This window comes from Populus euphratica, unplaced genomic scaffold (assembly GCF_000495115.2).
Source record: "Populus euphratica unplaced genomic scaffold, PopEup_1.0 scaffold3.1, whole genome shotgun sequence".
Taxonomy (NCBI): domain Eukaryota; kingdom Viridiplantae; phylum Streptophyta; class Magnoliopsida; order Malpighiales; family Salicaceae; genus Populus; species Populus euphratica.
In genome coordinates this window covers 1,429,517-1,436,112 of record NW_011499847.1, presented here as the reverse complement: position 1 = coordinate 1,436,112, position 6,596 = coordinate 1,429,517, and positions in this window count along the sequence as shown.

Below are 6,596 nucleotides of genomic sequence, written 5' to 3'. Positions count from 1 at the left end.
CTTATTTGGACTTCTAGAACTCTAGATATGACCAAAATACTGAACAGTGCTTGGGCTGAAGGACAGATTCGAGCTTCTTTATTGTTGCTACAATTTGGACTTGAAAATGACCTTTTTAGATCTTGGGCTCGATATGAAAGTTGTAGGTCTATATCTTACCTTTCCATCCATATAAAGTAAATCTAAATCTAAGATCTATAGTTCCATATATGACCCAATTACCGAATAATGTTTCAGTTTGGATTGTATCGACATCTCTTTTCTAATTTTGGTCATCTCTTTGCCCTTGTAATTTAAGTTCTTAAAGTCATCAATCAATCGTTTCATTTATGTGATAGACCTGCATTTAAAATGAATATTTACCATAAATTAAAGGAATATTATATGATTAGATATATTATTATAAAACATGCTTTAATTAAGGAGTTATTGATACTTCAAGTGCAAAATGTTGATATAAAATCACGATAAAAATACACTTTTAAGTACTAATCAATTAAACAACTCATGAGTCACTTTTTGAGCCAATGATTGAGATGCTTTCCAACTGAATCAAAGACTAGATTTTTTTCTTCTTCTGTAGACGAGATTACCCTCTTTCACTGGCTATAAATAAAGGCGAAGTTGATGGCCTAAAAGAGGAGAAAATGGGATCCAAATTTTCCCAAAAACTAGCCTTTCTACCCCCGTATTTGTAGTTTTTTTCTTTCCCTCTCTTTCTCCATCGTTCCAGCCACAAACCAGAGCCACCACTAGCTTATTTACCACCATATCCACCATAAGTAGCTAGTCCAACCATAAGCCGACCAGTCCCACGCCTGAAACAGCCACCGTTGTTTCCTCTCTCTCACCTCTGTAGAAATCTTTCTCTTCTCCTCTTGAACGACACCAATCACCATTCTTCAAAGAAATGTTGGCCAGACCATCAACAGAACCACTTAATCGTGACCATAACCACAGACACTGGTAGCTTTCTCTTTAGCCTGTCTATAATTTCTGTAACCGTTTGTTTGCATGCACAACGTGAGCAGTAAGTGTTCACGTTTTTTAGAATAATTAGCATGGCATTTGGGCCAAATCAGTTATGGCTCAGCCCAATCAACTAGTATGGCCCGACCCAAAAAAAAAAGAGAACAAAAATATGTTGGGGCAAGTTCGGCCCAACCATTGTTTCTTGGGCTTATTGCCTAACCCAGTTATCTGGGCCGGGCGGACCCACATTTTTAATAATATTTAATTAATATATATAATATTATATTATATATTTTATTTTTTAAAAAAACAAAAAAATTATAAAATTATAAAAAAAATCAAAAAATACTTTAAAAAATTTGTGATTTTCTTAAATATTTTTTTTATTAATTTTACATAATATCGGGTTGTATATTTATATTATAAAATATAAATCCGGTATTAAAATACCTGATTTTCTCCAAAAAATTTCAAAAAAAAATTCAAAAGATCTCAAATAAAAATTTAAATCAACTTTCTTTTTTTTTTAAAAAATTTTTTCCATACATACAACCATATCCTAAAATGTTTTTGAACATATTTTCATGAAATGTTTTTGCATATTTCTCATGTTTTGAAAACTCAGAAATGGATATCATAACCAATTTATGATCATCCTTTAGGGTTTGTCCAAAATATCAAAAAATCTTTTTTCAATTTTCTTCTCTAGGATCCAGATGTAGACTTTAATATTTGTGGTAGTAAATTACACTATAAAATACACCCTCATGTATTAAAGACACAAAGTGTAAATAAATGGGGTGCTAAAATTGAGATTTTAGAACAGTTAGAATTTAACCCGATAAGACAGAGACTCTCTCATGAATATAGATTTGTCTCGAGCTTTAGATGAGACCAATAAATAGAAACTCAACCTAAACAACAATTAAACAATAATGTAACTCACCTTAAGTAGGGTGCAATGGGGGTGATGTGTCTTCTTATTGCACAACTAGTCCCTTACTCAGACTATCATAGACCAGAGGTTCCTAGTGACCATAATACTATGTAATGACTCTAAAAAAATAATCATAATTTTTTCAACACACAACACCCCATAACAAGAAGCATGACAGAGAGCCTCCGCCATCGCCAGATGACATCACCCCTGTGACAGTGGGAAGACCAGTGATGGTGGTGGTTGAAGGCCACGGTGGAGAGAAAGAAAGAATAAATATGTAAAAACTAGAAGAAAAACTAGTTTTTTTGGCTGATTTTGGACTCGAATTTGTCCTCCCTCAGGCCATGAAATCCATCTTTATTTATACTCGGTGGAAAAGGACAATCTTTTCTACACCGGAGAAAAATTTCAGACCTTGATTTTGTTAGAAAGGATTTCAACCATCGGTTGAAAGTAGGTATCATGAGTTGCAAATTTATAAACAAAAGCTAACTAAATTGGCCTCTTTAGACTATCACCAGACATAACGTATTGTCATTTAGCCTGAACTGATCACATGAGATTATAGAGAAAGTGCAGAGGATCATTTTCATATAAGATTTGTTAAATTTGATGGATATTAGGTACATTAAATACAACTATAAAGTAAGTAATCTGGCCAGTTTTTTCAAATAAAAAAAAAGATAATGAACAGTGATGAATTTTGTTTTTGGACAAAATTCATTTGAGTCCTTTGTCTTTCAATTGTTTTCAATTGAACCCTAATAGAACATAATTTTTTTTATTTAATGTAATTAAGTCTCTAATTGCAATCAATTAACTTGGTAAAAATTAAATTTGGTCTCTTAAAATTCTAATATTCTAAATTAAGTCAAAATTAGGCTCTCAAACTTAATTGTTCACCATTTAAATCCAAAATAAAATTAATATGACCCATTTAAAGTATAATTAAGTCATTGTACTTTATAATATCCTTAAATTGGACCCAAATTAATTCTTAAATATAATTAAAATTTAATTTAACCTTTGATTAAATCAAATTGGCTTATTAAAAATTTAATCATGTCATTAGACTCAATTTTTACACATATTCATCTAATAAGCATTTAATTTGACTTTGAATTTTCATCTTTCTGTATTTTTAGGTATAATGCGGTATAATTAGGCCTTGAATTTTTGCAAAAAATTATAGCTTGATTTTTTTCTATTGTTGTAGCTCTCCTTGATCTGCTTTTTTCATATTGTCAATTTTTTATTTTTTTTTTTTATTTTTTGATTTTTATTTAAAAAAATTGATTTTTGGAGAATAATTTAGAATTGAGTTATGACAATTTAGTTAGTTGATCTTATAAAAAATTATGTAACCATTGCATTGCTGATGAATTACAAGCTTGATTTTGTTTCGGCTTTGTATTTGTGGAGGCAAAAGTCTCATGTAACCTAATTATAAGTGTTGCATTGAATATGGGTTATCATGTCTTGATAAAATTATTATATTTTTTAAAAAATTAATGTAGATATTTGGATAGTTTACACGTATCTTGATTGATCTAGAGGCCTTGAAATTAATAACTATGTAAACTTTTAATGACTCTAAGGTTTGCGAGATTCAAACTAGTAGCCTTTAAAGAGCAAACTCAAGACCTGATCAGTTAAATTACATTCCTAAAAACTAAAAATAATCGTATTTATTTGAATAATAAATACAATGATAATCGTATTTATTATACAATGATTTAGCCATTAAATAATATATATATGATCATAAATATTTAAGATTATTTGAAATTAAATTTATTTAATGTCTTGAACTAGCAAATAGGCAACCTTCCGACTTGATTACTTGAATAATACTGTTTTTATTTTTATTTTTTTCGGAAATGCATTGTTTTTTTTTTTACTGGAAGAATTACATGGAAGTATAAGATTCTTTTATAACATTATTTTTAATATATATATTAGAAAGTGTAGACCTATCTTTCAAGTTTACAAATATTCTTAAGAGTTTAATATATATATATATATTAGAAAGTGTAGGAACACATGAAGCAGTGACAATCCATTTTGGCCTCCTTTCCTCATGAGAGTGTTGTGCTATGGACCCATCTGTCAATAAATCCATCTTGCATCATTTCATGCTGGCCCGTCAAAAATTTGCTAGTCCCAAAGATATTCAGCTGGTTCTTGATCACATGATCGAACATCAGGAACCCTAGAGAACATCACCACCAAAATTTAAACTTTGAAAGCGCAGGGCTTGCTCTTTGATATAAGAAGCTTCAAATGCGCAGTTAAGACAAAAAGCTGTCTGCAAAATGGGCTCTGGAACTTTATCGAAGGGAATGAATGAGGGCAGAGAAGAAGGGCAACTAGTCTCCTTTCTATAACTGACTAACGGTAATCCCACAGAGAGGAAATGATTTAACCAATCATCTCTTCTAGGATACAGTCCAGTTCTTAGATATAGCTGATTCTTGACAACATTATCTAGTCGTTTAAGTAACATCGGAAGCCATAGAACTTCGGCACCAAATTTTGATCTTTGAATAGTAGGGCTTTACCCCAAAGGGAGCCCTTCCAGAAATTCTCTAAGGCACTGGGCCAAACCCAGGCCTAAGAGGGGGTTTGGAAATAGTTTTCAACCAGCAATTGACGCGCCTCGGTTAGAACCTCACTAGCTGCGTCATTGCCCCAAGCGCAAAGATAAAGAAAGTACTGGACACGGCTTGATTTATATATTGCACCATTTATTTCTCTACTTTATGTCTTGTCGATGTGGGATTTGAACACTGAGAGTTCAGCAGTCAGCTTCCAACTGTTTTTTTGTCCTTATTTGTTTTTGCTTTTAAAAAATATTTTTAAAAACATTTAATAATTTTTATTTTTTAAAATTAATACTTTTTAAATATTTTCAAATCATAATAACTAAAATTAAAAATAATTTTTTAAAAATTAAAAATTTTATTTAAATATATTTTTAAATAAAAATTATTTTAAAAAACAACTATATTTCTATACAAACTCCTTATTAAGATTAAAGCTTCAGCATAGGGCAACTAAATTGCTCCCTTATGCAGGAAGATTGCAATTGACTTCATCTTGCAGACTCCTTTTACAGTGGTTGTTTTTAAATTTTAATATAGTAAAATAATTTAAAATATAGAAAAATTAAAAAATATTATTTTTTAAATATTTTTAAAATACAAAAACTAACACTCTTAGTGTTTAAAATCACTGGTGTCTGGTAATCTGTTCTTCTGCTATCAGCAGGTCCGATAAAGCTTGCAGGGAGGAAATGCGATGGCTTGTTATGGTTAGCTTGGATTTCTGCCTATAGATTGAAAGCTTTAGGAATTCAACATGTACGTAAATAAAAAATTGCAAATTAGATAGAGATACATTCACAATATACAATATGTTTTTTTCAATCAATTTTGGGTCAATCTCATTAGCCCGAACTGATTTACGGTGAAGTTTCATATTAAAATCTTATTTTTTTTATATTTCAAAAGTATTCTTTCATAAAAAAATAAATTTATTTTTATTTTTTTAATGTTTTCAAGTGATTTTGATACATTAATATAAAAAATAAAAAATATTATTTTTTTATATTTCTAAATAAAAATACTTTAAAAAACAACTATTACTACAATATCAAATATACTCCAAATATATTCTTAATTTGGTCTCAATATATGTTCAATTTGATCACCATCTAAAATCTCCCCATCATTTAAGAAGAAATGTCAGATTCTACCGAAACAAGACGCCATCTCGTTGTATAATATATGCTATTTAATGGATGACGTTGAAAACTTTATCCCAATCAGGAAAATTTATTTTTAGAGTATCCAGTTGAGATACTGTGAATAATTGAGGGATTAATTTCGAGGATTTTCCAAAGCATTTTCCCAGACACATATTTAAATATTGCACGTTTTCGGTTATTCCTTTTCTTTTTTAAGAAACTTTATTTTATATAATTCGCTTTTGCCTTTTCATTCTTTTTAACGAGTAAGAGCTCGCGAAGGCGCAAAAGACTATACCACTTATTTCTCTTTTCATGACTATTAAAAACAATTCATAGATAATTACAAAATCAAACATATTTTTAGATAATATTTTATTATTGTTTTACAATAAAAAATAAAAACAATTGAGATAAATATAACAAAACAAAACAAGAGTTGAAGATAAATTGAATTTAATAACAATACACAAGACTTCATAATATATTGTATTTGAAAACATATTTTTTTGAATTTTCTGTTTTAAAAGTACAACAATTCATTTTAAAATTATTTTAAAAACAAATTTATTTTTATATTTTCAATCAAATACATTTATATCCTTATTTTTTATTTCAATATAATAATCAAACACTTCTTTATTGATCAAGAACCTATATAATACTTGGAATGTATTGCTACGAGGATTATATCTTTGTCACTTTAGCAATTTACTCTCTTATTTTCTTTTTAATTTTTGTAAGATATAACCAGAAACGGAACAAAGTTTTTTTCATCAGGGGTGCTATGCATAATACAATCCATTTTTTCTCTTATCTTCAGCTTCTTCTTCTTTTTTCCAGTCCTCGACCTTTTCCCTCGTTTTCTTGCCCTTCTCTCCTTGATTCCTTTAAGCTCAACAATCTTCCCCGTCTTCCCCGTTGACAATATTATCA